General features: G+C 40.9%; 1 protein-coding gene and 1 long non-coding RNA gene across 5 annotated transcripts in view; one reads left to right on the top strand and one right to left on the bottom strand.

Moving 5' to 3' along the window:
- Agbl4 (AGBL carboxypeptidase 4) overlaps positions 1-20,237 on the bottom strand; it is a 1,287,504-nt gene that overhangs the window by 269,294 nt on the left and 997,973 nt on the right. The gene's annotated exons all lie outside the window — the stretch shown is intronic.
- LOC141424948 (uncharacterized) overlaps positions 15,554-20,237 on the top strand; it is a 132,205-nt gene continuing 127,521 nt past the window's right edge. Inside the window, exon 1 of the long non-coding RNA XR_012449919.1 lies at positions 15,554-15,821. This is a non-coding gene — a long non-coding RNA (uncharacterized lncRNA). The remainder of the gene's footprint in view (positions 15,822-20,237) is intronic.

Raw genomic sequence — 20,237 nt, 5'->3', positions numbered from 1 at the left:
GAAGGATTGGACCAAAGCAAGACTGAAACATAACAGGGCAAACAATAAATCCTATAGCTTGATGTCTGGTATCTGGAACACATGATGTCATGATGTGAACTCCAAGAGGCTTTGGCAGCCCTGTCCCTAAGGCCTGCTGTTTGCAGCTCACATGGCTTCCCCCTTGGGCCAGCTTCACTCATTGCTTGCAACTTTCTTCAGCAGATGTTCCTGGCATCTCCAACATCCTGGAGTCTCTATTGCAACTTAAGCTTCACCCTCACAAATTCACACATATCCCTTTCAGAGGATGCCTGCAGAGATCCTGACCCTGCCACACATTGTCTAATCTCCCAGGCCTTCATTTGAACTTTTTGGTGAAAGCCTCCATGACCCCATAAATCTTGCATTCTACATGCCTGCAAAGTCAGCATCATATGAATGATGCTAAGATCCACCACCAGCTTGAGCAGTATCTGGGTCCCTGTGGACCTTGCCTGCAGTGGCTTCTGAGTGTCTAGGTGCTGGAAAGAAACTTCTCTATGTGGTTTTATGCAAGCAGGTCACCTTAGCAGTTCTCTCCTTTCTCAAAGTCTTTCAAATAAGTTTACTATTTTAGACCTTGGAGCTTTAAATGAGTGGAGTCTGGCCAATTTCTGAGATGCTCTCAAAGCATTGTTCCTCTTGTCCCCATGCAAAGTGCTTGGCTTCTTCTTAATGGTGCTAATCTCTTTAACAATTATACTTTGTCCATGACTTTCAATTCACTCCTTTTCTACACAGACTGCACAGTTTTCAAATCTTTCCACCCTGCTTTTTGCTTCAGATTCTCACTATAAATCTGGCTAAAAGCAGCAAGAAACTGCTTGGCACCAGTGGCTCATGTCTGTAATCTTAGCTACTTGGAAGTCTAACTCAGGAGGATCACAGTTTGAGGCTAGGCCAGGCAGTTAGTTTGCAAGAACCCATCTCCAAAATAATCAAAGCAAAATGGACTGGAGGCATGGCTTAAGCAGTACAGTGCCTGCTCTGCAAGTGCAAAGCCCTGAGTTCAAACTCCAGTCTCACCAAAAAAAAAAGAAAGAAAAAGCAGTCAGCTACAATCATGTTACAGCCTGAATACTATGTTGTCACTAAATTTCCTCCACCAACACAATTTTCCTATTACTTTTGAATTCAGCCTTCTTCAAAGTTTCAGTACATGAGCAAAATGTAGAAAACTACTTTCCAGAATGTAACATAAATGGTTACTAGTCCAATTCCCAATAGAATCCTCATTTCTTCATTTCTACCTAAACCCTTTTGAGCCCAATCTCTACTGTCAACATTCCTATTGACATTCTGGTCTTCTGAACTCCAGAATCACCAGTTAAGCTCTTCTCACAATATTCTAGGGCTTCTCTAGCCTTCTTCCCCAAATGTTTCTAAATTCCTCCCACAAACCAATTCTAGAGACTTAAGAACCACATTGGTAGGTACAGCAATGATCTCACTCCTCTGGTACCAATTCTCCGTATTAGTTATTTTGGCATTACTGTGACCAAAATACCAACAGAAGCAACTTAAAGGGAGGAGTTATTTTGGTTCATGGTTTCAAAGGGTTCAGACCATGGTCATTTGACTCTGATGATTCTAGGCAGTGGTAAGGCAGGTCATCATGGTGCTGGGAGCATATAGAATAGAGCTGTTCAACTCATGGCAGCCTGGAAGCAGAGAGACAAAGAGATGAAGACAGGAAGGAGTCAGGAATAAAATACCCTTAAGAACCTGACTTGAGTGACCTACTTCCTCCAGTTAGAAGTTACCAAAATTTCTGAAAATAGCATCACTGGCTAGGGACCAAATGTTCAACAAAAAGAGCCTTTGGGGAACATCTCATATTTAAGCCTTAACAGTCATTGTGGGTAATTTATTTAGCATTTCAATGTTTCTGTTTCTTTATCTATAAAATGGGTATTAAAAATCTTGTTAACAAGATTCAGTGAAGTAATCCCTATAAAGTGCTAGCATTGCTCCTTGCTTAGAGTAGGCGCTCATAAACATTGGTTCTCACTTACCATTATCTTCTTTGTTCAGGTTATTATCACCTCCAACTGCACACTGCCACCCACAGCCCTCCACCCTGTCAGTTCATGACCATCTCTCCAAAGTCTCCTTTACCACATCTTCTCCAATTCATTCACTATAAAAGCCAAAGCCTTCTTTCTAAGACACATATTTGATTATGTGATTTCCAGATGAGAAACTCTGCTATGATGTTCTATTATGGAATTGCCGAGTTTTACAGAAAAGGTTCTCAGTTATCAAGGTTCCTCCACACTTCCCAACAATCCCAATAGGGAAGTTTTACCACAACCCCACATATCATGTTACTGCTTCTTAGTGGTCAAGTAAATGTTCCTAAATCCTATAGTTTAGCTGGGATTTATACCCAAATCTCTCTGAGCTCAGAGCCTTGTGCTCTATTCATTTGCTTCTCCCCATCCACTCTGATCTTTCATAACTAAGAATAGGAAGTAGCATCTGATAAGCAGGAAAGGAATGGTGCATCCAGGGAGAAGGAAAAGCTGAAAGAGAGATCTCAGGGTGAGCAACCTGTCTGGGAAAGGCCTCCTGGAGAGTTTGGAGCTTTAGGGGCCTGGAGGGAGAAGGTAACAAGGATGATACTGGAGAACATGCTAAAGTGACTTCAGAATTGTCTGGTGAGATGAAGCAAAGTTCAAGTCTGAATGTAAACATGTGCTGTAGATGATGTTCTGGCAAAACTACAGGAAGCTCAAGGTTTTGTTCTAGTTTTCAGTTACTGTTTAGTGGAATGGAAGCACCATGTTAAGTTTCAGATCTTGCCAGATCCTGTTTGGTAGCCAGAGATTAATCAACTTGATTGGTTGGGGAGAAGAGAAGACTCCCTCTCTCTTGAGTTCCCCTACACACACAGTCTTATTATGAGATAGCCTTGCAGTGATGCTAGCCAAATATCAATCCTTTTGTTCAGCAAACCTTCCCAGAACCTGGTGGAGATGCAGAAAACAATCCAAGGTTATTCTTAGACTCAAAGTATTCATGATTTGGTGGGGAAGAATATTCACCATACAATGATAACACTAGGGGAAAGGTGCTCTGAGGGTTGGGGTAGAGAATACTCAGGGAAGTTTTCTTAGAAATAATACATAAGCAAGGTTCCCAGTGAGAATTTTCCATTGAAGGGATTACTTTGGTTTTTTACAAAAGGCAAACATGACTTATTGCCTTTTGTTTATTGTAATTGCAAAAAAATACACTCTAACTTGGCATTGTGGAACATTTACGACATACAGGGTAGAATAGATGTGCAGTAGAATCCCTGGTTTAGGGAATCTAAAACGAACTTCCCTATCTTTATGGGGATTTCCTCAACTGTTGACCAGGGATAATATCATCACTCCCAAAGATTCCATAGCTGAAGAAGTTGGCAGATAGTTTATAGGTGGTGTGAAAGGAGGAATATAATCTCTGGGACTGGTTTAGGAGCCCAGTGAGATCGAGTAAAAGGACAGTGGGCTGGAATGCAAATAACTCTGCCATTTACCAGGCATACGACTCTGCCAAAGTTCCTTAACCACATGGATCTCATTTGCTTTCTTCGTCCAGTGAGGACAATATTACCTTCCCTAGCCACTAAATTACAGTCCTGGTCCCTAGTCTCCCATTGCCATACTGTATGGCCCCTCCCTCAGCCTGTTCCCCATCTGTGAATAGGACAGGATGGGGAGGCTGTATGCAGAGAAAGGAGGAGAGAATATTCTCTAAGGGCTGTTTAGCTTTGACATCCCATGCATAAAACAACAGCCAGATTGGACTATTGCTTAATTCTATCCAAACTGCCAGATAGGCATTTGAATAAGTAATCTAATATATACATTTTTATTCTATTCAATATTCAGGTTGTCTCCTGGTTGGAATGAGTATTCAGAATGATGATTACTTAGAAACATACCATTCCAAATATGAATAAGAACATTTTTGCAATATTCAGTTCAGCAAGGATGGGGAGGTATGAGATTAGGTTCTGCAAATAATCACATCATTCGCATCTTGGATGCTTTTACACACACTTATTACATGCCTTTCTTCATAACCTTGGGTATGTAAATCCTTGAACTCCTAGAATCTGAGTATACCCCCTGTATTAAATCAATTCCCACATGAAGATAGTAGAGTAGGGCAAACAGACGTGACCTTTCATCTGATCTTTGAAGCCCTGCTACAACATCTTCTGATAAGTAGTGTTCTGGTCCCTTCATACTCCAGCAGGCACAAAGAACTCACTACTTCTCAAAGCAGCTGATACCACTGGTAAGTAGCATTGACTTGGGGAAATAGGAACTCACATTGAATCATATTCCTAATTTTGGTATTTCTACAATGACCCTTGTTTTGCATACTTTTTCTTCTATAAGATCTTGTAATCCCAGGCTGAGGCAGGAGGACCAAAGCTCAAGGCCAGGCTGGGATACACAGCAAAACCCTACTCCCAACCCCCACTATATATAGATATGTGTGTGTGTGTATATATATATATATATAATTATATATTATATATAATATATATTCCTGCAGAGATTGAAGGAAATGACCCTATTATACCTTCCACCAACTTAGGCTTTTCCTCTACTGGAGCCCCCATGCCATTCAACTGTAAGTCTGTTCTTCCTTTGTCCCATCAAAGGACTCAGGCTGGGAGACATCAAGAGCAACAGTGACCTCAAGGTGCCCTGGTGAATTGCTTTTTCTTTGGACACTTTTGCCATTCAGTATGAGAAAAAGAATCTTTTAAAGTAATAGAGGCAAAGTAGCTGCCTCTGAGGAAGCATACTTTTGGGCTGACCATTCCCAGCCATGATCTGCTGTTCCCCCCTGCATAGCCCCTAAAGAACAACCATTCCTATAGAACCAACACTCATATTTTCCTTCTTTCCAGCCAAGTCACAGCATTTAGATGTGCAGATGTGCATGATTCTTGCATACATCTGCATATCAGAGGGACAGGATAAATTGCTTGGCAAGAGGCCCTGGCTCTGTGGGAGTGCTCCATTGGCAAACCCTGAGTTGTGAAAGGATATCTCCCTGTACTATTCTTGGCCAAAGAACTAAGCCAGAGACTAGGCTGGGCAGGGTTGCTGGGGGTAGAGGAAATGGCAACATCTTCTTAGTTTCCTCTGAGGATTGAGAAAGTCAGTGGCAAAGTCTTGGTGCAGACAACTAGTGTCTGAGGCAATGTCACAAAGGAAAGAAAAGGAAAATGCATTCATTTACCTATTCATTTAAGAACATCCTGTAGCTATATTTGTAGAGGGTCTGCTTTGTGCCAAGTAGAAGATCTGCTTCATATCCAAGATATGCCATTTTCAAAATCTGAGACCTTGGATAGGTAAATCCTTTAACCTGTTTTGGTATCAGTTTCCACATCTGTAAAATGGAATGATAATAGTACCTGCTGCATAGGACTGAGGGGAGTATTAAATGAGATAAGCCCCATAAAGCACTTAGAATTACATATGATAAGTGTTTAGTAAATATCAGCTCTTTTTGGGCACTTTTTTCCTATTCATTTATTATGTGTCAGGCATCATTATGGGCACCTTAAATATTTTGTCTTATTTATTTCCCACAATAAACCTCTGAGATAGGCATTATTATCCTTACTTTGTGAAAATAAACTGAGATACTAACTTGAGATGCTAAGATATTCCCCAAGGTGACATGGTATATAAAGGAACAGTCAGGTCTAACTTTCAGGGCCATAGTAAATTAGATGTAAATGTCACTCATAAGGCAGGGTCAAAGTTGGACAGTCTCAAGGAAAAGGAAGCCTACGCTTATATGTGGATGGTTCAGGAGAGAAGAGAAAACCAATCTTGTTTGGAGAGGCTGAGATCACAGCTGGAAAAATGTGCTGGGTGTCATACCTAATGGGTGAAACATGAAAGGAAAATTCAGAGTGGGTAGTTATCAGGAAGGGCAATAAACAAAATAGCATAGGATCCTAGGGAGAGGCCTCAGCTAGTGAGTCACAATGAAGGCTGAGTCCTGAGTGAATGTGCCAGAGCTGGCTGGCTATAATTAGGTACTTTCTCTCTTTGAACCTGTAGAAGAGGTGTGGTAAGGATTAAATGAGGGGCTGCTCTTCTCAAAATATCTAGAACATGGATATTGCTCAATAAATGCATAAAGAGAAAAATATCCAGACTTGTGCTTTGGAAGAAATTATTCCAGAAAGAGAAACAGAGGTCATAATATTTATGCTTTAAAGCTGGGTTCCAGCTTTAGCCTAGACTGTGAAGGACTATCTGAGTGGACTTCTTACAGGTGTTTGTTCACAAGATCCTTGGAGGCCAACATTAGCTCAAAGGGAACATGCACTACTCTTATTTTAGGGAAAGAGGGGTTCCCCTTCAGAGGCAGTGTGGAATAAGGAAAAAGCACAGGCCTTGGTGCTAGATACCCTTGGGTTACAATCCCAGTTCTACCATTTGTTAGTTGTGTGACTTAAATCGCATCACTTCACCTCTCTGAGCCTCAATTTCTTCATGTTTACAAAGGGGGTCATTTGTACATTGTGTATAAGATAGTCCTGCCAAATAATAGATAATTAGTATACAGAAGCTATTTTATTTTATCCAAAATTTCAGTTTTGGAAAAATTTATTAGTGTTTAACAAATGAATAAACATTATGTGATGACCTACTTAAATGCTGGAGCCTATATATTCCAGTAGCCTAGCCCAGCTTTTAATGTACTAAAACAAAGAGCAGAGATAATGCCTTTTCATGGTCACTCATCTGAGGTAACCAGTTCAGAGAGATGATTGCTCAGTTCATTTCATTTGTTTCTCTTTTAAATTCCAAGTCTCTAATTTAGCCTTTGGAGGATGCTAGTTGGTAAAAGGGCCAGGCTTTCTCACATGCTGATTGTCTGCTGTGCTTGGGTTTAGTCCCTACATATGGAGTGGGACAACAATACTTGTAACTGATCCTGCATGGAAGCCTCTCCCTCCTTTCCATCCCCAGTTCTCTGGAAAGTATCAAACATAAATAAGAACACATGTAGCAGGAGCATTCCTCTTTCCAACTGTGTTGCCAACAGATGGGACACAATAGGTGATCCTCTTGAGCTCTAAATTCTCAGTAGACAGAGGGTAGAGAATAGGAGATGGATGCCAGATGAAGAGAAACTCAAGTTCTTCAAGTCAAACTCATGTGTGATATGAAGTCTAAGAACTGGGAGTCACTTCTATGACCACTCAACATTGGTACACAACTTATTTTTCTTTACTTTTTCTTTTGCAGTGCCATGGATTAAACTGAGGGTCTTATATACACTAAGCAAGTTCTATCACTGACCTACACACCTGACCCCTGGAACACAATGTTTCCTGGGAATATTTGGAAAGTTGTTCACAGTCATACAGCCCTCTAGAGGTAAAGCCAGGACCTCAGATACAGGCCTCTTGAATCCCAGGTTGGTAACTTCTCCATGCTCCCATGCAGTTTGGTCCAAGCACCTATAATGGATTCCAATTTTCAACTGTATTTAATTCAAATATTATAGTCTGGCCTTCAGAATCTAAGAAATCCGATCCTCACTTTATCTTTCTAGATTTATTTCAAACTCAATGGACAGTTTGGATTGGTTCTTCCTGCTCTTGAAAATTATCTAAAATTTCCTCTAGTTTTTTTTTTTTAACCTCTCTATTCTTTGATTTCTGTTCTGGTATCCCTCATTCCTAATTAAATTCATCTTCTTGATTCTGCTCTGTCCTAACCACTGTGGTTTCTGACTGAGGTTCAGCCTTTTCCATTAGGGTGCCTTTGGGAGATTTATCTAAACAGTATATACTATGTTGTGTTATATGTGGTATTTAGGGAGTGGGTAGGATCTGATTTTATAGCCTCTTCCTAGAGGGACTGATACAGGAATACCCAGGGTATGGCTGTCTCTGATCACAGCTCAGCAGGCATCAAGAGCATCAGAGATGAAAGATAAGGAGCCCTATGGCAAGCTCTTGTGCAGGGATTGTGTAATGGTGGAAGATAACTAGGAAATTTAGGCAGAAAGGCAAACTCAGGAAGGTATGTTTAAAGTCCAGGGCAGCATGGTCAAAGAAAGTGATAGGAAACCACCACTCAAAGTTGAGACAGGTAATACATGTGAGTCTTCTTATGTAGCTGGGACCTTATAGGTGGTGAATTGCCTTTGGGGGCATCAAAGTGGACAGAAGCTCCCAGAGGACAAGTCATGACTGGAGGGGAATTTTCTAAGGTCAAGAGTTGTCCAGTAGAAGTTACAAAGCTGGAGTCAGGAAAATATTGAGGTTTTAGCAATAGGAATACATGTTGTACTCTGAGGGAAAGAATAAATATGATTTTTGAATGAATAGAAATTTTGGTGGTTATGGGTCATGAAGAACAGAAGGAGGAAGGAGATTAGGAGCTTCATCTTAATTTACAATAAGGACTCTGGATCAGACATTCCTATTTTTCCCCTTCCTGGATTATACTGCACTGGGCTGGACAAATTCAGTAATTTCTTAATGTATTCATTCATCAAACTCTCGAGAGCTTGGTCTGTGCCAGATCTTGGGATAAACACTAAGGAAACAGAAATGAATTAGATACATCCTGGCCTTTAAGGATCTCATTTCTTGGGGAGAAACATTCATACAAACACACAAAGTGCTGGGAGAGACTGATGCCAAGAGGGCTGTGGAAGCACAGAAGAGGTACCTAACCCAGACTAGAAGCAGGGTAGAGCAGGGAGAGAAAGGAATAGACCAGGGAAAGTTTCTAAAAGAAGTTAATGTCTGCTGGGGGAGAAAAGTAATTAGATATGTAAAGAAGAGATAATGTCAGACTGTTTTAGAGAGACATGGGCAAGTTTGGGAGATGAGCTGGCAGGAAAACAAAATAGCTTCAGTTCATGAGCAGAACTAAGCAATGGGAAAATCAGGCTGGTTGTTTTTAGATATCTAGATTAGCAAGCACATTGCATTGTGAAGGTCTGGACACTTGGTTGAGGTTCAAGAGAATGGCAAAGAGATATGAGGCTCCAAAGAAGAAGTTAATTCCACCTACAAGGAGCCTCAGCTTGATGACAGAAGTTTCACATATTATCTTCACCACATCCACAGCCTAGCTACCAGGGCTGTCTGCATTAAAGTTTGAACTGAAATTCCAGCTAAGAATGAGGTTCTGCTTTGCTTCTCATAGGTTAGGTATTAGGTATTTCTCTTTTTTGGAGCCTTGGTAGAAATGAAAAACTGCTCATGGAGCAGAAGTGGTTGAGATAGATTCTGCACTAGAGTTAGTGCCCTTCCTTGTGTGGAATGATTCTCTGTTCTCTGAGGACATTTTAGGCAGCTCTTTCTTGATGTCAAGGCTCAGGTTAGGAGCCTTGGTACTTAGGTACTTAGGGCACTGGCCTATTTGAGCCTCACTAAATTAGGGTGAAATAACTCTTATTTTAGTTCAGTTCAAGCCAGTGGCATTCTGCACAGGGATTTGGAGCCAAAATCTTAGGTAATAATGATAACTAACTTTTCCTTTCTTGTGCATGTATTTGCCTCAGGGAGCTGCAAGGGAGAGTTGACTAAGGTGAGGATAGATTTGGGTATTTTTGAGTCCAAGACCTCCATGCCATTTGCTTATTGACATGGACATTTAGGAACTGCTTGATTTCCCCATTGCTGAGCTCTGCTCATTAGTTGCTTTTGTTGGGAATCCAGGTGCTATTTTAATGATATAATAGTAATTTTTCAAACAGCTAGGTAGAGTATTTGACCTTTTGTTCAATCACATTTTTCCCCCTTTGTCTTTTCTCTCTTCTGCTGAACAGAACTGTGAGTTGAATCCTGAAGAGTCAACCAGAGTGGGTAAATTACCAAGATAATGGCAATAATGGCCATTTGTAGAGCACTGTAGCATACTGGAAAGAACATTGACAAGAGTCAGATGGAACTAATTTTGAATCTGTGCTTAGCTTACCAGCTGAGTGGCTTTCAGTAAGTCATTCTACTCTCAGTTTCCTCATCTAAAAATAGGGGTAATAATTACTTCCAGATAAGACCTTTGGGAGGAGCAAATTTTATTTAATTATTTGAGGGTTGAGCCCCATGATATATTCACCATCAGTACCTATAGAGTGTCTGGCACACAGTCAGTAGACAGCAAATGATAGTAGTTAGTTATATTTATTTGAGAAAGAATATATTCTGAACATTCAAGCAGATCAAGAAAGAAAAAGAAAAAGATCATCTTGATTTTCGCTGTATGGATCTAGAAATCAGAGAGGCAGATGGGTTAAGAGTTCAAAGCGGTTCTAATGACAACACTAATGTTATTAGGTATTAATCATCTGCTGTCCTCTCCACTCAGAGTCAGATGTGCTGTCTTTCTGAAAACAAGTCCTGGTTCTCTAAAACATCTTTAATGTAATTAATATATTTCATTACCTTTGTTCTGGCATTAGCTCCTCAAACTAAATGAAACACAGGCAGATTTTAGCTATTCACAGAAGAGCTGCAGTGTGTGTTTGTGTGTGTGTGTGTGTGTGAGAGAGAGAGAGAGAGAGAGAGAGAGAGAGAGAGAGAGAGAGAGAGAGAAAGAGAGAGAGAAAGAGTCAGAGACAGAGACAGAAAGACAGGGACAGAGAGACAGAGACAGAAAGATTCTGTCAGTTCTGTTGATTTATGGAACTTTCCAGATAAGGTCAATGCTTGTGCCAGATTATCAGTAATTGGGTGGTAGAAAAATTGTTTAGATGGCTAAAGAAGGCAACTTTTAAAATAGTTGCACTGTCACTCTTTGGATGGGCAGGTAAAGTCTAAAGTGCCTTGATCAAGTCTGAGACCATCCTTTTGTAGCTGAATAGCCAGATTGCACTCTGTCAAGTCAACCTACAAGGAGTTCACACAAAACTATGAAGGGCATCTGTGAGAATGAGTTAAGGATTAAGTGTCTGTTGCATGAGGTATAGATGGAGGTTGAAATATCTTTTAGCCAGACGGCCATTCAGGCAAGAAACCCATCATGCTTCTGAAGAAAGAAATGTGCTCTCCCTAGATGTCCTGTAACTCCAAACTTCAGGGGTCAGCATTCATTTCACTAGTGGGTTATGAGAGCAACTCCCTCTCAAAATTCATGAACAGTATACTTGAAACCTCTGGCACCTCTCAACTCTTGCAGGAATCTTGGAAGATGTTTCTTCATGCATTCACTCATTCATTCAACAGATATTTAAAAGAGTAAACTATGTGCCTAGCAGAGAGATGAATAAGATATGGCTCTGTCTGTAAAGTGCCCACAACATAATGAAGGAAAAAGACATAATATAATATGATACATGCTACAATAGAGATTTGTGCAAACTGCTGCGAGAGCACATGTGTGCCTATGTCTGTCTGGGGAAGGAGAGATTTAGGGAATGATCTCATAGGAGATCAGGGTGCATAGGAATTAACCAGACCAACAACTATGCAGGGAGCCCTTTAAGGTTGAGGGATCAGCATGTGCAAAAGTTTGGAAAATGGGAGAGAATTTAGTCTATTCTATGAATTGAAAAATCCTCAAGAACAGTTTAAACACAGAGAAGTTGTAGCAGGGGGGAGAAAATGAGGTTGGATAGATATTTGCCCTAGTGCTTTATGAGAGCCAGAGACTACTGTTCTTTCCCCATGTTTGACATTTTTGAATGCTTCTAATACCTGTCCCTGAGGATCTCTAACCACCAGGGTAGAGTTCTGTTAAGTTTATGCTTCACCCTGTCCACGTAAAAGGCACTTGCTTGACTTGAACAGACTCCAGAATTAAATGAGATAGTGAATAGAAAACACTTAACATACTCCAGTCACTCCATGGAGTCAGAAGACCTGACTTCCATTTAGGATCCCAGTGTAGACTTAGGAAGTTATTCGGTTACCCTGACCTTTAGTTTCTTCAAGTAAGTGAGTATTATTATGAAGAGGATTTCAAATAATATTCCCATCATATTTATAAACTGAGGCATGCAACCTAAGTGAGAGGATGTATTAGTATTATTCCTGTTGGTACTTGTATGTGTCTGGGTCAAGTTGCCCCCCTTCTTGCATTATTGAGCTTGGATTCCCCCTGTAGCTTTGGTCAGGTAGAACCCCAGCTGATCATATAAGAGAAAGGTTCTCAACTGCTGCTACCTTTCTAGAGACAGCTTCCACAACAGTTAGAGGAATGGAAACCCACCATGGTGCTAATTGGACCTCTGTCCCATACTTCACCATATAGCAAGAAGACAGAGCATAGCACCCAGGGCCAATCTCAGCCCATAGCCCTCCCCAATGTGTTTTTATGTGTATTTGCAAAAGTACCTGGGAGATATAGGCCTGTATGGTGAGTAGAGCAGGATGTGTTATCAGTAGGCAAAAACCTAAGACATTCCCATCTGTTCAGAGCCTTGGTGATTTATTAAGCACCTAGAGTCTGCAGCCACACCAGGAACATTCCCAGGATTAGGCCAAATTCCTATCTGAGAGACAAATTTGGAAAGGCCATCATCTTCCTTCAGAAGTAAATGATTTCACCAGTTCCATCTTCCAGCTGTGCAAATTGGTTAATTACAAAGGCTGTAATTTGCAATCAATATTATCTCCTTGGCATCTACTTCACCAAAGGCAAATATTTATGCCCACATTTGAAAAAGGGGCACATTGTTTTAATTAGGAGCCGTACATGCAACACTGGGCTAAGTGGTTCTCTGGGCATTGATGCCAGGCTTTGCTTTTTTTGTTCTGGAAGATTTGAGGGTGAAAATACAGGCAGATGCTAGATTAAGGCCCTGATTTTCACAAAATTCAAACAACAACATGCACTGATTAAGAAACAAAACCTAAATGCAGAGAAGTGCTTTATGCACAAAGATGCCTGTCATAGAGTTTTTATAATGAGGAAATAATATTCACTTAAATGTTCAACAGAAAAGAGGTAAGTAAGTTATTTCTTACCTGGTAGAATATTATCCAGCCATTAAAAATAAGAGTTATAAAAGACTATATATTAACATGGAAAACTCTAATACTGTACCATTAATTGAAATATATGATTAAGAAACAAAATAAAGTAGGTATTCAAGACCTTCTTTAAAATACAAAAAACAAAAAAAAAGACTAAGGAAATACATTAATATGTCAATGGTGGTAGCCTTTGAGCATTTTCACTGTACTTTTTCCTGCTTTTTTTTTTTTTCCTAGCATTAGGGATTGAGCCCAGGGTCTTTATTCATGCAAGGCAAGCTCCCTACCACTGAGCTATATTCCTAGCCTTTCCTACATTTTTCCTTAAGTGATGAACATGTGTTGATTTTACATTTAAAAATCATTTAACAAATCCAATGGAGGAAATGATTGCATGTACTGGCAACTGCACAAAGTCACTGTATTCCACATCCTGAAGTGAGGAAGTCACTTTCATCATGGGATGTGTTTTTATTCAGTCAAGAGACAAGTATGAAGAATTCACACTGTGGAAGGCTCACCATTGAATGCTTGTCTTTGCCTTCAGGGCTTCGTAGAACATTGGGAAAGGACAGTTGTGTGAAAAAGGTTGATACAGAGTGTTGGGGGAGCATAGAACAGTGTCCTAAACCAGCCTCCATGGTTTGTAAGGGCTTCCTGGAGGTAGTAACATTCAAAATAGATTTTGAAGGATGAGGAAGTAGAGAAGCAGAGACAACATTTGGAAAAAAGAATACAGGACCAAGCAAGAACCTGCCACATTTGGGAAATGACCAGGACTCCTTGTGGCTGAATTGTTGGGTGCATGGAAATGGGTGAAAAGAGGTTCTTATTTAAGATTCTGAAGGGCTTTGAACACCACTCCAAAGCAGCGATTCTCCAAAAAGGGTGAAGTGGGGTATGTCCTGAGGACAACAGGGAGCCATTTTAGAGTGTTAAATAAAAGCAGAGTCATGCTTGCTCTGAGGTCTTTGGCTGCAGTATGAACTCGGGGGTGAGAGGGGTAGAGGTTGAAGGTCCAGAAGCCAATTGGGGGATTACAGAAGTAGTTTTGGTGAAAGATGCAAATTGCAAACCATGGAATCCTAGACTTACAAGAGCCCCTGGAAGTCTTCTAGTCCAGTGGCTGGATGAAGACCAAGCCCTAGATGAGGAAGCACTTTAACTTTGAGAATCTCAAGGTGCTCTGACCTCCTTGACAAGCTTTAGCCCATCACCATGGTATCTTTGTTCTCTTTCAATTATTCTTTTCAAAAGTTCCCCCGCTGCTGCTCACATACATCAAGTGATAGAGACACCATCACTTAAGAATGCTGGTGGTGGTCCCTTTCTTGGTTAAGAGTTTTTTTCTAGAACCTAGATATGTCTCTATAGTCCTACACTTCAAATATAGTTCTCCCTCGTGAAGCCACACAGAACCGCTCTTCTGGTTCTGTCCTTATGCTGATCTTCTCATTCAGTCTTCCAGCAACCCTTTGAGGTAAGCACAGTTATTATTTGTACTTTACAGGTGAAAAACTGATATGAGAAGCTACTTGGGTTTTCTTTTGCATCCCCAGGGTCTTCTGACTCCCATGTGCTGTGGTTCTGAGTACCTTCTGGGCCCCAGGAGGTTCCTCAGAAAACACACCAATTTAAAGTTTGGGAATCTGAGCTGATTACTGTTAGGCAACCCAGAGACTAGGCACAGAGGGACCATTACTTCTTGTGATGGTTGACTTTATGTATCTGGTTGAGTGGGCCACAGGGTGCTCAAACATTTGATCAAACATTATTCTGGATGGTTCTGTGAGGGTGTTTTTGGCTGAGCTCAATATTTAAATCAATAAACTGAGGCGAGCAGATTGCTTTCTATAATGTGGGTGGGTCTTGTCCAATCAGTTGAAAGTCCAAATAGAACAAGTAACTGAATAAGAGGGAATTATTCCATGAATAAGAAAAAATTCCTCTTGCTTGACTGCCTTTGAATGGAGACAATGGGATTTTTCCTTCCTTTATGCTTGAACTGAAACACCTTCTTTTCCTGGGTCTCAAGACGGCCAGCAATCAGACTGGCACTATACCATTGCCTTTTCTGCTTCTCAGGCCTTAGGACTCAGATTATAACTATACCCTTGACTATACTGGAACACTAGCTCACCAAGTGAAGATCTTGCGGCTTGTTATTCCTTAATTTCAGCAGCTAGCTCCTTATCATAAATATATTTGTGCGCGTGTGCGCACACAGACACACACACACACACACACATCTTATTGGTTCTTTCCTTTGGAGCACTCTAACATCTCCTCCTTATTAATATAATTAGACTTATAATAACATGGCCTGTGATCACATTGACATTTTTGGCACCTACATTGCTTCACTGGTACCAGAGTTTACCCTAAAAGTGGCAGAGCCAAGATGCAAATTTAGGCCTGGTTGTCCTTGCACAGGCCCCTTTAGGTCACTCCACTCTATCAAGACCCTCTGATAGAAAAAAAAGTTCTCTAATTGCCTGTTTGAGCTTTTCTGGCATCAGACCTTCCAAGATTCTAGAGGGGGCAAAGGTTTGGTTTCTGACTACGTCTAACTATTCATTACATTGTTATCCATTAATAGAGCAGAGGTTTTCTTCCTTTTAATAGCATGTTTCTCAGTGGGAACAGCCAGAAAACAAATTCTGAGTCTAGAAGCAATTTTGCTTTCCCATCACCATCTATCACCTCTGTTGTGTCTAGTGCTGCTCAGAAGGCTGGAACATGGTGCCAAATAATTAACCAACATTAACCAACGTCCCCTCACTCCAAAGTTGGCTAGACTCCAGCACTGCTGATTCGATGGGTAGGTCCCCATATATTACTTGCCTTCGATTATCCCCTTCTTCTTTCCCCAGGCCTCTGTTATGACTGTATCTCTCCTTTCTTGCCTGCTCAACAAGTTCCCAGTTTCCCCTCAGTCCCAGATCCAATGATTCCCAATCTAGACTGAGCTTAACTGTTCCCTCCTAGGTGTCATTCTCTATACATTTCTACCCAACCATGACTATTGTCAGGTATTTCTTTCTTCTCTTGACTCCCTTTTGACTTTCTCCAGTTCAAGAATCAAATCTGATTTCTCTGTTTCTTAGTGCCCAACACAAAATATGGAACAGAGTAGGCACTGAAGCATGTGTAATGCATGAATGAGTAATTGAATGAGTGATTAAATAATTAACAATTTGAATTTCAGGTCTGTTTATTTTATGTCTGAATAAGCCACCATTGTTAGGCCATAGTTTTTAGTATCTGTAGAATGGAAATACTGGTTTATCAGAATTGTTACTAGGAATATATGAGAGAAAGAAGTTGGTGGAATAGAATAGCTGAGAGAGAGAGAGAGAGAGAGAGAGAGAGAGAGAGCTAGAAGAGAAAGAGAGAGAGATCAGTATAATTAGTTACCTTTTCTCAAGATGTGTCAACGAAACTGGGAACCCTCCAAAATTCATGTTTCCTTGATTCTTTATCTCCCCATCCCCCCTTTGTTCTTTTCTGTCCCCCATTTTCACAAAAGTATTTTATATTTACCTCCATAGTAATGGTTATATGAAATTTTCACACCTAATATACACCCATGACTGAGGATGCAATGAAAGGAAATGCAAACATGTTTTTGGCAGTATGAGATTTGAACCCAGGGCCTCACACTTGCTAGCACTCTACCACTTGAGCCACCCTTACAGCCCTTTCGGCTTTAGCTATGTTTCAGGTAGGGTCTTGCGTTTTTGCCCAGGGCTTGCCTTAGACTGTGATCCTCTTTCTATAGCCTCCTGTGCCACACCTAGATTATTAATTGAGGTGACATCTGACTAGTTTTTGTGCCTCAGCTGCCATTGAACCTCCTATCTCTCCCTCTCAAGTAGCTAGATTAGAGATGTAAGCTACTGTTACTGGTCTCCTCACAATGGAGGAGTCAGATACATGATGATGATCACAATCCAGAATGCTAAGAACCGGGATCCAGAAAACACTAGCACTGTTTAAACATGGAAAATATTCACGATAGTTCATGTGGTCAGAACAGACTTCCTTTAGAAAGTCTATTAACTGACTAGTTAATTCTTCAGTTCTTCTGTGCTAGGCATGAAAATAGATGTTAGGAAGAATAGAGATGAGAGAGAATGGAGGATATAAAAACATTCAGAATATAGACAGCATTGGGGGGAGGGGTGGTAGAGGATATGGTCATTGGGTAAATGCTAAAATACAAGACTAGGGGAGCAGATGAGCAGTCATATAGGGCTTAATTAGCCATGGAGAAGAGGTATTGGTCTTTACATATAGGGAGTGGGGAAGGAGACTACCCAGGGGAATAACCACCCAGATTTGTTCCCCAAAGGGAAAAAAAGGAATCCAATGAGAGGAGGACAACTGTGGGGAAAGGGCTCTGGACTTGCTCTCCTTGGGATGAAAGCTATCAGCAAGGGAGCCTGGAATGGAGAAGAGAAGATGTAGATGGTGGCTAGGTTGCTGTCTTCAAAGCTGACAGGCTGCTTTGGGAAAGGAAAGAGTTGTGCTCTGTGTGCTCCATAGAGCAGCTGGAGGATAAGTGTGTGTGACCGGCTGGCCTGCAATCTCAGCTCTGCCACCTTCCACCTGTATAAACCTGGTAAGTTACTTAACCTCACCGAGCCTCAGTTTTTCCAAGTGATAAAATTAGAACCGTCATACTGACTTGGGCAGTGCTGTAGGGATTTAAGTGAAGATGTACATCAAATGCCCTGCACATGTTTGGCACCTGGGAGATGTTCATGTGAGGTCGCTTACGACTTTGAACATGAATACTGAGATGGGTGAGAAGCATGTTGGCAGAAGGAGCATAGAGAGGAGGGAAACAAGAATAATTTCATCTTTGAACACAAACAATTCCGTTCACTTCCTATTTTGGGAATTGCTGCGGAGGCCAGGAGGAAAAGAAGGATTCCCATTTTAGTGCAACCCGCCTTCTCACTGGGCTTGTGACTTCCAGTACTCCAACCAGCCTTTTGAATCAGCTTTATAGAAGATGCAGTCCCTGATCTGGTCTGAGGATAATCAATCAAGGGTCAACTTAAACATCCTGCCTCAGAAAAGCTCTCCCTGATACCCCAACCTGTCTAATGGTTTGAGGTATAAGTTATTGCACTATTTTTTCTTTACCCTGATTATAGTTTGTCCTTGCATATTTGTGTGCTTGTTAATGCTTTTCTCCTTTCCCATGAAAGCAGAGACTATTCTATGATGGTCCCTATTATATTCCCAGTGCTTGCAACAGTGCTTATCATAGAATAGGTACTTTATTCACTGAGTGACTTAATAAATAAGTATAGGAACCAAGGGGAAAGAGAATTTTCAGCAGAGGAAACATAAGCAAAATGCAGCACATATACAAGTATCAAATACAAAGCTCTGTATATCTAAGAGATAAAGATGGGGAAATCTTTGGGGGGCTATCTGTTTAAGTCTCTCAGTGTTCTTCAAAGGACATTGGGCTGTCTCCTGCTGGCAATGTGGGGACCGTGCAGGGGCTTAAGCATGGAGGTGTCTGTGCTGGTGGGCTCAGAGTGGGGAAGTGCAGAGGCTTCCTTACTGATTCTAGACTCTGGCTGTCCAGGACCTTCATTCTGGATCTGTGAGTCCTTCTTTTTCCAACCATTGCCTACAAGTCCACATGACAGAGACCTTCTCTTATGACAGATTAATTTACTTAAAGGAACAACTCCTTCCTTAAAATATCAGGTAATAAGGATCTCTCATCTGTCATTCCTTTGGTAGTCCTTCTCTGAGCAATCAAACTCTAGCTCGCTTCAGAAGATCGAAGTTCCAGACTAGCATTAGCCACGATTATATGCCTCAGTTTGCATTCTATAAAATCAGGTTGAAGCTAACTGATCTATCCTGTTAGGGTTCGTAGGAGAATTAAGTAAGATAAGGTCTGTGAAAGAGTTGCAGAATTATATGGTTCTGTCAACGCCACATACCATAAAATACTGAGGCTCATATTCTGGGCTGGAGCTTTGGTATGCATTAGCAAAGCATATACCTAAGCTCTAATCCCTGTTCCCCACTCCAGTCTCCTGTACTGCAAACCCTACCAAAGGCAGACTTAGGTTGGAGACATAGCTTCATTCAATGAGACTCCAGAGTTTAGGAATCAGATGAGCTAGTTAAGAAATTGCTAGAAATAGCCTCATGGCCCAATAAAGATATCATCAAACAAGAGAATACTGGAAGTTTGGAGCTATAAATCTCTCTAGATAGTGGACTGAATAAAGCCTTAGACAGGGGAAGAATAATTTACAACTCAAGATTTATCATGTCCCTCTTTAGTAAGTGTTTCCATGACTTGCTGCCAGCAAACTGCCTGTTTGAGCCCAACCTTCTGAACCCTGAAAGACTCCACAAATGTTGAGGCTTTCTTGTTACTAGGAGGCCCTCAAGGAGCTGTCTCCAATGTTCTTCCCAGACTCATCTTCCTCTGTATCACTCCACACTGCTCTTATCCTCATCCCCCAGAGCAAAGACACATTGGGCTATTTACCAATCCCCAAATATGCTCTGTCACCTCAAGGTTGTTTTTATTGCCTGAATGCCCTTTCCTCCTTCTCTAACAGTCAGGATCTTGCTTGTCCTTCCAAACCCTGGTAATGCTTTGTTTTCTCTGAAATTTGCCTTGGCTTCTTAAGGCAAAATTAATATTTCTTCTTTTATTGCCTACATAGAATATTACTGTATTGTACTTTTATTTGGAAAAAAGTATGTTGTATTTGAATTTTAGTTGACTGTTTCTATGTCTTTTTCTATTTATTTTATTTTATTGAAACAGGTCTAACTATGTAGCCCAGGCTGGCCTGGAACTCACTATATAACACAGACTGACCTCAAACTCCCAACCCTCCTGCCTTGGCATCTCAAGAGCTGGATTACAGGCTGTACCACCATGCCCAGTGACTGTTTCCAGGTCGTTTCCTCTGCTATATTGTCTTTGCATCCCTCATTCCTGGCATAGGCCTAGATATACCTAGTAAATAGATGTTGAAGCAAATGAGAGTTATGAAGGGAATTAATTTTTATTATTCATCCAATGGCATGCCAATCACTTTGTAGACATTGATTCTTATAATCCCCAGCTTTCCAGGACATGGGTGTTTAAACACAGCCAGCATCCTTTGCTTATGATACAACAAAGCTCTAGAAGCTCGCTGAAGTAAAAGCTCTAGTTTTGTGCCTTCTTACTTGCCAT

The sequence above is a fragment of the Castor canadensis genome, chromosome 7 (genome assembly GCF_047511655.1).
Source record: "Castor canadensis chromosome 7, mCasCan1.hap1v2, whole genome shotgun sequence".
NCBI classification, from domain to species: domain Eukaryota; kingdom Metazoa; phylum Chordata; class Mammalia; order Rodentia; family Castoridae; genus Castor; species Castor canadensis.
Note: the sequence above shows the minus strand (reverse complement) of the source record. Positions and strands in the feature narration are given on the sequence as shown.